Source organism: Rosa rugosa, chromosome 1 (genome assembly GCF_958449725.1).
Source record: "Rosa rugosa chromosome 1, drRosRugo1.1, whole genome shotgun sequence".
Lineage (NCBI taxonomy): Eukaryota > Viridiplantae > Streptophyta > Magnoliopsida > Rosales > Rosaceae > Rosa > Rosa rugosa.
The window spans coordinates 19865320-19877492 of record NC_084820.1 but is presented as its reverse complement, the minus strand read 5'-3'; the positions used below and the strand labels follow the sequence as shown (position 1 = coordinate 19877492).

At 43.4% G+C, this 12173-nt stretch overlaps 1 pseudogene; it reads right to left on the bottom strand.

Annotated features, from left to right (window-relative positions):
* Positions 1–295: 295 nt before the first annotated feature.
* On the bottom strand, positions 296–1544 carry LOC133719213 (probable mannitol dehydrogenase; annotated as a pseudogene).
* Between the last annotated feature and the right edge of the window lie 10629 nt (positions 1545–12173).

Sequence of the window (12173 nt, the reverse complement as noted above, 5' to 3'; positions counted from 1 at the left end):
TTCTTATATATATTGGGACGTTTCCTGTTCGTGCTTTGTTGCCTTCGTATTAATTAGAATTCATCCCATTGATGATGATCTTGAATCACATGCAAATCTTATTCCACCGCAGCAGCCTTCTGATTCTCCTAATGATTAGTTAATTCTACTAGTTTACTTTTGTAACTTTTTTATCACATAGAAAGAGCCTCTCATTGTATTGTGAACCAAAAGGTGTTTCAAAACTAATGATCGAATACCGTATCAGAAAGGAAAAAAAGGTTATCAATCTATTACACTCCTGGACTAGCTATCACGTTGTGAAGAAATGTTGGAAGTATACTGACGGTAAACAAGTAAACCGCAAATCAATGAAATCATTGAGAACGTACACAAAATCAAACTAAAATTGAAACCACTAATGCATGGTGGCCGCCAGATAGTACTGAACTACTGATGACGATATATTATGCATAACTTAAGGGGCAGAAATCAATGTGTTTCCAATGTCAATTACAAATCGATACTTGACGTCTGCTTTGGCAAGGCGCTCCATGGTCATGTTCAGGTAGTTGATCGCGATAACCTCGATGTCAGCTGTTATGTTATGTTTAGCAGCAAAATCAATCATCTCTTGTGTCTCCTTCATACCTCCAATGGCACTACCAGCTACCATCTTCCTTCCTACAGTAAATATTGCAAAAACAACGGTTGTAAATACAGAATGATATGTGCTACGTATATACAAGCAATATTTTGTTGTTTATGTCACATCAATTAGTACCCATGAGCAAAGGAAAAACTGGAAGCTCAGGACTCAGGAGGCTGGTCTGGTGCACCAACCATAACAAGTTTTCCATGGGACTTCAATAAACCCACCAAAGGCAAGAGAGGGTGGTTTGCCGACACGGTGTCAATGATGCCATCCATTGTGCCAATGGCAGCCTACAAGATCAATAAAATAGAATTAGGGCACCCAAATTAAAACACGTACAATACGATACGTACTCAACTATACTCCACTTGAAGCTTCTTCAAAATGAGGAACTTGTTTGAATCAAAGTCACTGGAAACGCTGCACCTACCGGCGACCCGCGTTCCGGATCGAACAAACCCAATCGCGGGGCGTTCGCGATCCGGATCGCTATGTTTAGCGATCCTATGGTGTTGGCGAACTCACGCACATCAGAGCCAATTCCAATCACAACTCAAACAGATCAAAAACATGGTGTTACCGGAATCTGGAAACTCACACACATCAGAGACAATGGTACTGAGATTCTGAGAATCTGAAATATTCTCTGCGACTACGACTTTCTAAACCAATTCCAAGAGCTCTTTTGATTTTCCACACCGATCTAAGGATGCCGAATCTCTCTCTCATCTGCACCGCATCGGCAAACGCCACCGCGAATTCAGCTTGCGGCAGAGAAGGAAGGACTGCTCGGCGGCGGCGGCGGCAGTTCCTTCTACTTTTTAAAGAGATGAAAAGAATCAACGGATGCAAAAATGTAATATTCGATATTGCTGGGATTCTGGGAAAGAATACAAAATCGCAATCTCTGGGATTCTCCTCTCTATTGTGCCGTATAATCATCTCAATTTGACCCAAGATTATCCACTAAAGAATAAAAAATAAAAGCAGCTTTCTTTCTTTATTATTTATTTTATGTTATTTGTTAATTTACTTGTTTATCCTCCATAAATAAGGTGCTTCTCATAGTATATTAATAAGGGGTATTTAGGTAAAATAAAAGCCCTATAGGATCAAGATTAGGAATCCTGATTTCTAAAGATGTTGATTGACAAGGAATCCTAATTCCAAAATTGAAAACAAACTCTATTTATACTACGTGCAAACAGTACGTACAACTACAAAGCATAAAAAAAACCTCTCCCTTCAAAAAAAAAAAAAACCTCTATTATTTTAGCTCAACTCAACAATGGCATTTGGAAAAAGAAAACCATCCCGTCAAGAACCAATTTTTGAAGAAAATTATGAAGGTGATGTCGGTGAGCATGAAGACAATAATACTGTTGAAGAAACTCAAGCAAGTAATATAGACCAATCATCGAGTAGAAACAGCCATGAACAAGCTCAAGAATCTCAAGAAATTCCAATGAATTCTGACATAAAGCCATTACTCAATGAAGTTATTATCACAGGTGGAGCGCAAAGAAAAAATTCGGGTGGAATAAAATCATGGACCTACAAACATTGTGATGGTCAGTATAAGAGTTCATACATTCGCATTCACTACCACTTTTTTGGTAATCTCCCTGGAAAAAAATTAGAGATCCGTCGATGTCAATCATTGATTAATAATCGGGAGGAATATGAGAGGGTTCGCAGAATGGTTATGGAAGTTGAAAAAAAAGGAGTTTCTTCATCTTTGAAAAGCTCAACTATCTTGAGGCAACAACCACAAAAATCCACCGCAGGTGCTCTTGATGATATGTTCAAGATTATGGACAAAAATAGTGTTGATATGAAGGTGATGAGAGGATTGTGCGCTAATGGAATTCCGTTTAATGTGTTAAGAAATCCCCAATTTCATGAGATGATTTCGGCTATAAATAATGGACCCAAGGGTTATAAGGCTCCATCTTCTGAAAAAGCAAGAACTACTTTGCTTGATGAGTGTAATCGAAGTCTGGAAAAAGAATTAGCTCCTGTTAAAGATACATGGTTTACTCATGGTGTTTCAATTGTATCAGATGGATGGTCTAACATGAAGCATGAGCCACTTATCAACATTAATGCTGCAAATAGTAGATGAGCGTTGTTTCTTTATGCTCAAGATTTTTCTGGGATACAAAAAACTGGTGAAGTGATTGCTGACTTTATGCTTACTGCAATTGAAGATGTGGGATAGTCAAATGTCCTCCAGATAGTCACTGACAATGCAAATAACTATGAATCTGCTGGGAGAGAGATTGAAAAGGTACATAAACATATCTTTTGGTCTCCCTGTGTTGTTCATACCTTGAATCTTATTTTTAAAGATTTGGCAAAAGAGTTTGAGTGGTTTCAGCAAATTTATAATATTGGAAAAGCTATTGTTAAGTTCTTTTTGAACCATTCACATGCTTTGGCCATGTTCAGAAGTCAATCAAAATTGGAGTTATTGAAAGTTACAAAAACTAGATTTGCATCGCATTATATCTTGTTGAAGCGACTTATTGATTGCAAAGAAGCACTAGCAAGTACGGTAATTCTTCAAAAATGGAAAGATTGGGTGAAGACTTTAGACCCCGAAAAAAGAAAACTTGGGGAGAATATAACACAAGCTGTGTTGGCAGACAACTTTTGGGATGATGTGTTGGCTATAGTGAATATCACAAAGCCAATATATTTTTCCTTTTTAATTTCTTTTTTCCTTTTTCTTTTCTTTTTTCTTTTTTCTTTTTCCTTTTTAATGACCATCGTATCCTGCTGCATCGGTAGCGCCACGTCGGTGAACCAATCCAGATCGACCAGAAACCCCAATTATTGTTCTCCACACCGGCGGCCATTTTTCTTTTCCATCACTGTTCTTCTTCTTCACTTCTGGTTTTGGTCAACTTGGCCATCAAAAACCATCATGTCAACCAGACCCAAAATCCAAATCACCATTTTGAGCAAGACCCAAAAACCTCAGGGTCTGAAAAAATGGTAGTTTTCAGTGAAAAGTTTCCAAATTGAGGCTTGATGTGGAGAGAGAAAGTGAGATTTGAGTGGGAGAGAGAGAAGTAGGCTGTGAAAACAAGAGGGGAGTGATTTAGCGGCGAATTTCCGAGCTGATTGGGATCTGCTTGTGTTTGGGAGATGGCTTCAGAGAAGGTGAAGAAGTGATCGATCAGCTCCTAACCTCTTGCTTTTGCTCGATGTCCATCTCTGCACCGCCAAGCTAGGTCTTTGCTGGATTTGGTTTCAATTTGGGGAGAGAAACAGATGGGTTGTGGAGTTAATTTGATCCGAATGAGATTGGTGGGTTGAGGAAGGAGAAAGTAGGCAAAACGAAAAGAAAAAAAAAGGAAAAAAAGAAATAAAAAAGGAACAAGAAAAAAATAAGAAAAAGCAAAAAAGAAATTAAAAAGGAAAAAAAGAAAAAAAAAAAAGGAAAAAAAATTAAAAAGGAACAAGAAAAAAAGAAGAAAAAGCAAAAAAGAAAAAAGAAAAAAAGGAAAAAAAGAAATTAAAAAGGAAAAAAAAGAAATTAAAAAGGAAAAAGAAATAACAGAGGGGTATATTGGACATTTCACCTAAGGTCAACTCCTAATTTGACGCGAGAGGGACCAATCAGACGGAAATTTTGACGTTAGGGACTTTTCAGATTAATTGAGAATGTCAGGGACTGAAACGAAAAAAGAGTCATAGTACAGGGACTAAACATAATTTAATCCATTTTTTAATTAAATATTGTGATGGTGATGGTCAAAAGATGGGTGAAATTTATGAAGGGATGGACAATATGCTTGGAGAAATAAGAGAAGTTATGAGTTCTGGGCCGCACTCTAATTATTTTCCACAAGTCGAAAAGATTGTGCTCCAAAGGTGGCAAAAAATGAATTACCCTATCCATTGTGTTGGATATGCCCTGACGCCAAGATTTTATGATAGAGAATATCTCAGTAAAAAAGCACCAGGAGGATTCACTCAAAAGAGCCCTAATCAAGATATAGAAGTGATTACAAGCCTCATGGAAGCATTTGATAAGATATCAGAAGATCGAGAAGAAGCAGAGTTATTACGTCAACAATATGCCATTTTTCATCAGCGAAAATGTATTTTTGCTACACAAGCTGTCCAGACAGATGCTGTAACTATGGATGCCATTGATTGGTGGTCAACATATGGTTCACAAGTTCCAGAATTAGCAGAAGTTGCACAAAAGGTAATTTTTTGTTATTATTAATCTTTTAATCTCTGTTCATTTATAATATACTTTATTATTGTTATATATATATATATATATTTTTTTTTTTAAGGTTGCCGTAGGTTGAATGATTGATTATTGTTTTTTTTTTTTTTGTCAAATGTTGCTGTAGGTTGAAAATACGATTTTTTTTTTTGTTAAACTTTTCCGTATGTTGAATGATTGATTATTGCTATAGGATTTTTTTTTTTTGGTTAAACTTTGCCGTAGGTTGAATGATTGAACTCCAATGAATTGTCGTAATAATTGTGTTATAATTAACATATATTCCATCCTCTGCACTTAATGCCTTAATTGCATCCATGTTTGTTACACAGCTTATTAAAACCTTTATCCATATTCTCTAGCATATTTATTCACTGGGGAAAATTTCAAGAATAGTACATGAAGTATCGGTCATTCTAACCTTTCGTGAATCAACTTTCGAAACCATCAAAACGGTACATCAAGTTCAAATTTCTACCCAATTTGAGTACATGCCGTTACGGACTCCGTTAACTTTATGTAATTATTCATTTATTAAAGGGTAATATAGTATTTTTACAGTTTCCTCTCTTTCTCTCACCCTCTCCGACACTCTCTGACTCTGGCTCTCTCGCTCTCTCTTTCTCTCTTCCTTCTCGAGTTCCTGGGCTTTGTCTCTTGGTTCTCTCCTTCATTGCTAGCAGAGCGATGGAAACCAATTCCCCATCATCTTCTTCACCTCCCTCACCCAAATCTAGGGTTAGCGCTCTTCCAATTTCCCTAACCACTCATTTACAAACCCATAATCCCTATTCACTCCCCTCCTCTTCTTCTTCTTCTTCTTCTTCTTATTCTGCATCAATTTCATCCCCACAGCTTCAACCTTCAACCACATTCCTAATCTTGATCAATTATTGTTAATGTCTAAAAGTTCGGCGGTAGCTGAACCTTCGTTAACGCTGATCCGATGGGCGGATCGATACTTGCGATGTTCTCAAAGCTTCCGCTACCTGTCAAATAAAATACAAAGGGCGTCAGAGGGAGACCGCGTCGGGAGCTCATCTTGGCCTTCCCGCCGGACAATGGCGCAACTTACCACCGATGCCGAGACCGCTAGGTATATGAATAATGTTTCTCCTTGCACAGGGACAGAAAGGAGAGGGACTGCCGCCAGGTATTCCTTCAGGCCCTGGAACGCCGCTTGACACTCTGGGTTCCAGTCGATGACCTTCTTGTGAGTTGTTTTGAGGAGTTTGAAGAATGGGGCACACTTATCAGTGAGTCAAGAAATGAATCGAGAAAGGGCGGTTAACTTGCCCTGGAGGCACTGAACGTCCACCTTATACCCGGGGTCCGCCAGGTTAAGGATGGCATGTACCTTATCCGGGTTAGCCTCGATACCTCGCTCGCTGACGATGTAACCCAGAAATTTGCTAGCGGTGACCGCAAAGAAACATTTTTCTGGGTTGAGGCGCATACCATAGGCCAGGAGGATGGTTACTATGATCCTGTGGTTTGCCACATGTTCGCTGGCCTTTATGCTCTTAACTAGCATGTCGTCCACGTAAACCTCGATGATTTTTCCCAGATGCTCAGCGAACATGGCGTTCATCAACCGCTGGTAAGTTGCACCGGCGTTATTCAGACCGAAAGGCATGACATTGTAGCAGTAGAGGCCTTTGTCGGTGGTGAAGGTGGTGCATTCCTGGTCGCTGGGGTGCATCTTGATCTGATTGTATCCGGAGAAAGCGTCCATCATGCTGAGGAGCTCATGTCAGGCGGTTGAATCGACTAGCTGATCGATACGAGGTAGCGGGAAACTATCCTTTGGGCATGCCTTGTTGAGATTTTTGAAGTCGACACACATCCGCCACTTGCCGCTGGGCTTTTTGACCATTACCAAATTTGAGATCCACTGGGGATAGATGACTTGGCGGATGAACCCAATGTCCTGGAGTTTGGCGACCTCCTCTCCGATTGCCCGGTATTTTTCCTCATCAAAGGCCCTTCGCTTCTGCTTGATGGGATAAAAGGAGGGTTTGATGGTCAATTTATGAGTGATAATTTCAGGAGAGATACCTGGCATGTCCGCGTAGGACCATGCAAAGACGGCGGCGTTATCACGTAGGAATTGAGTGAGTTCTGCTTCCACCTCTGGGTTTAGTTGGGCGCCTATGCGGACTGTCCGCTCAGGGTGCTCGTCTGAGATGCAGACAACCTTCAACGACGTGTCCGGGTTGACCGGCTCCTTCCTTACATATTTCTCCTCCTCATCTCTAGGATCCTCAAAGATGTTTGGTGGCGGTGCCTCACTACCCACCGTCAGAATTTCATGGCGGCGCGTTGACCGCGCTATAGTCGTTGAATAACATTCTCGTGCCAGCTGCTGGCTTCCCCTCACACAGCCCGTGCCGTTGGGCGTGGGGAACTTCATGAAAAGCATGTACCCGGCAATGATGCACTTGAGCTTGTTAAGCGCTGGTCGACCAATGATGGCGTTGTACGAACTGAAACAGTCGACAATAATGAATTCTGTATGTACCTCCGCCATGCATGGACTAGTGCCAATAACCAATCGCATGTAATCTGACCCTAGCGGTTGTGTGACGTCACCGGAGAAGCTGAGCAGTGGCTCGTGATCCTGGAGTAGTTTTTTGTTCCGCTTGAGATGGTCGTAGCAACCGCTGAAGATGACGTTGACAGTGGACCCGCTATCCACCAAGATTCTCCCCACCGAGAATTTGCCAAGAATGGCATTGACCAAGAATGGGTCGTCATGGGGTAAATGCACTCCGCGCTCCTCCTCCTCTGAGAAGGTAATAGGTTCCCAACCTGATCTTGGGAGTTTAGCGGATCTCTCGTAGCGGATGTTGCAGACCTCCTTCGGATGATTAGCGCGTGCATAGCGCTTTCTAGCCCTGTGAGACATGCTGGTGATTGGAGCACCGCCATCGATGGTGTTGATGCGGCCCAAGGTCTCAACGTTGGCAATTACTGGTGGTGGTTGGCGCACCTTGAACTGCTCCAACTTGCCGTCACGGTACAAGGTCTCAACGGCCGTTTTGAGAGCATTGCAGCTATTGGTATTGTGGCCGCTGTCCTCGTGGTATTTGCACCACTTGCCGGTGTTCCTGGGTTTGCCCGTTTTTGGGTACTTTGGAGGGGGTGGCGGTGGGATCTGATCCTTGCACTGATTGTAGATGTCTTCATACGAGGCCGTGAGGACCGTGAATACTGCATACCGCTGCGAGGACTCCGCCTGCTTGTTGCGGTTATCCCCATGGGTTGGGCGGTTGCCCCTGTTGTAATGCTGGTCCTTCTGCCGCTTGTTCTGGTGGTGGCCCTGCTGCCACTCCCTTTTCTTGTCAGTTGGCGGTGCTGACTGGATCTTGTCAGCGGTTTCCTGATGAATGGAGGATGGCTGTGTTGACTTTGTTGGAGTTGCTGGTGGCGGTGGGGTCTCTCCATATGTGATGAATTCCGCCTGGGCGTGAATGACCGCCTCACTCATGACGTGGTCATACGTCGCATTGGGATGACTGTAGTTGAGGTGATAGAGAAATGGTCCCTTGAGAAGTCCCTTCCTGAAGGCCGCTGATGCCATTGTTTTGTCTAGGTCACGGCACTGAGACGCTGCCGCTCGCCACCTTGTGACGAAGGCCTTCAGTGATTCGTCCTCCCCCTGCTTGACGCTGAACAACTGACTTGTGTTGTGATGCCCGGCGGACAATAAGATGAACCGGGAGAGGAAAGCGTGTGATAGTGCATGGAATGAGCTGACAGACCCCGGCAGACACTCAAAGAACCAGTTCATTGCCTCGCCATCCAACGTTTCGCTGAACAAGTGGCACAAGGTGGCGTCGTCGAACCCCTTGTTGTTGGTGACCTTCTTGAAGGTGTCCATGTGGACGAAGGGATCAGACATTCCGCCGTAATGTGACATCTTTGGGGTTTTTGCATATGCCGGTCTGACAGCCTGCAGGATTGCAGCGGTGAAGGGCCCAGGTCTGGAAGCGAAGAGCGGATTCTGAGTTGGCGCTGGGACGCCCGACTCCGCCCGGATCAACCTCTGCTCCAGTTGGTGCATCCTTTCCAATATCTGGGCGGTTGCATCGTCTGCGGAATCAGCCTGAATGACCCGCTGGGACGGCCTGCGCCTCGGCACAGGCGGATTGCCTTCAGTCCTCGCCCTAGCCTCCGAGCGGTTGGTGTGCGGGAGTGATTCCGCCTCCTGTTCTAACATTAGTTGGGGTATGGGCGGTGGTCCCATTTCCAACAACTCAGGTGGGTTCAGCGGTACTTGCATCTGTATGACCGGCCCTGGTACCAATGTGCTGGTGCTGGGTCGACTACGCCTGGTGCTACGTGACTGCTCGCTCTGTGCTGGGCGGGCGGTGGCCTCCAGCGTCTTCTTTAGTTCCTCAAAACGTGTCATGAGCGTAGCCACCTGTCTTTGGGCTTCAGCTTTTTCCTTGCGCTCCTCCTCACGTTCTCTGTTTGCCTTATGAAGATCCGCCAGTGCTAGCTCGTACATAGTGACGAGATCTTGGCCCGGTGGGCGGCTGCTGCTTGGATTTACTTCACCACCGGGGTTGGCCGAGGTTGTGAATAGTGCGCGGTTAACGCCTACCGCTGGGTCGAAGGGTTGGGGGATGGCGGGATGGTCTGCCTGCTCTTCAGCGTTTCCCCCGCTACCGTTAGTCATGGTGATTGTGGTGGGATGGCCTTTTGTTCAAGGGTTCCCACAGACGGCGCCAATGTTAATGTCTAAAAGTTCGGCGGTAGCTGAACCTTCGTTAACGCTGATCCGATGGGCGGATCGATACTTGCGATGTTCTCAAAGCTTCCGCTACCTGTCAAATAAAATACAAAGGGCGTCAGAGGGAGACCGCGTTGGGCGGTCTTCAACTCTCCGATGCCTAAGTTAGTCAATGTATTTATGTTGACAAAGTAACAGTAGGTAAGTATTGAATGCGTAATTAATGAGGAGAGAGGAGAGAACCTTTTATAGGTGAGGAAGAGGTTGATCTTCTCTTTGTTTTCGATGTGGGACTGATATGCTTTAGTTCCCAGTTTCAGAAGCTTCTGATGCCATCTTGGAGCTGCGCGTGGCGGCGCGTCGGCGGCGATCTGGAGGTGGTCTGACGCTGAGGCTGTAGCCCGCCTGGCGGTGTGTCCGCATGTCATTCCTTTGGTTGGAATTAGTACCTTTGGCGGTACAATGAGCGTGGCCCATTATAGCTAATTATGCTTGCAAATGTACATGTATGTACAATTATACTCCAAACTCTGCAACGACGTCGTTCCCAAATCGGAGACAGTCTCCAAGTGGTTCCTCACCACCTTCTCCATCTAAGACATCGTAGTTACTGCACCAGCGATTGGCTTCTCAATCAGACCCAGAAAAGCTCCGATGACCACAAAGCTCTCATCTTTCTGCCCAACTTCATAGCTCGACAGTTCCTCACCACCTTCTTCCTCCATGCTGCGACTACCGCATCTCCTCCACTTCCAAATCCACACCCACCAAACCAAACTACCCTATGTAGGATTGGTTGACTTGCTGGCTCCTTGATAGATCGGATTGGGGAGATCGCGGTGGTTGTCGGTAAGGTAAGGGAGATCGCGGAGGTTGGCTGGGATTGGTTCGCTAATTGCAGGCCCGGCCGGCGGGGTGGTGTGCTATTGCAGATTCGGAGGCGGTCTATTGGGGACGAGGTCGGGGCGGCGTGGCGTGGCTCGGATCAGATTGTTCCGATCTGGGTTGGCTCATTTGCCTACGATCTGGGTATGGATCCGATTTATAGGGTTGCTGCCTCCTCGAGGCGTGATGTGGCTGCCAGAAAGTTGATGGTGACGGTCCAGCTGAAGTGGTGTGGTGGTTTCGGTCAGTACGAGGGAGGGAGAGAGGGTGCTCAATTTAGTTGAGTTTTTTTTTGTTTTTTTTTTTCATCATCCTTGAAAAGACAGATTTACCATCAGAAATTTGACAGAAAACATATTAATTAACGGAGCATATAACGGCATACACCAAACTTAGGTCAAGATTTGAAATTCATGTACCATTTTGATAGTTTCGAAAGTTGATTCACGAAAGGTTAGAATGGCCGATACATCATGTACTGTTCTTGAAATTTTCCCTTATTCACTGAGTTATCAATGTATTTTTTATATAGCAATATCTTGTAACTTGCCGTCTTTTTCTTTTGCCAAGTATATTAATTAGTTTAATTACTAACTTGATATATGTATGTTTTGTTTCACACGATATCACAAATAAACAGGTACTAGCTCAACCAGTATCAAGTTCATCTGCTGAAAGGAATTGGAGTACGTATTCATACATTCACAATGTCAAGAGAAATAGGCTGAATGCTGAAAGAGTTGATAAACTGGTTTTTATTCATTCCAATATTCGTCTGCTTTCACGTTTCTCCGAAGGTTACAATAATGGAACTTATAAGAGATGGAACATTAATCCAGAATCAACGGAAGTAGATGATTCACCAATGAGATTGGAGGACTTGCGATGGAGAATGTTAGACGGAGACTATGTTGATGAGGAAGAATCATCGCGTACCAAGAATACTTCAAGCAGACCTGTTCCACCCATTCTCAATACACAACCGATTCGGCCAGGAACACATCAAACTCATATATCCAGATTTGCAAGAGCAAGAGACTCAAGCGGCACTTCGAAATAAGAACTTAGACAGGCGTGATGGCCAAGCCTCCCACTGGGTTCCAGCCATCGAAAAAAAAAAATTTACTTTTAAGCATTATTTTTCTTTGTTGGATTGAAAAACTCAATTAATTTTTAAGCAGTAGTGACAATTTATTTTTATTTTATAATTTTTCTTGAGATTTTATTTATGGTATGGTTATCTCTTTATTATTTTTTTATAATTTTATTTATCATAAGTAATTTATTTTAATTAAAATTAGCTAATATATCCTAACGTACCGCGTACCGTAAAGACCAGCGTACCGCGTACCCGTACGAAACGTTCCGCATTTCAGGTGACTTTGTTCACGTGTGTGGACCCAGACAAGACAAGCATGGGAAGCTTGGAGCAGGGAAGACGTTCCCAAACTCAACCTTCAATAGTATACAATAATATTTGTGTTATTTTACTGTTTTGCCCCTCCTTCAAGATCCACAACCCACTACAAATATATGCACATAATTTCAGCCTTAATCTATAACTCACACACCATTCAAATAGTGTGTTGGCAGTTTCTAGTATATAACTAAATCTTCTCCTGACTCGGTCCATGTGCAGAAGAGTTGCAAACAATAAAAATCAAGGA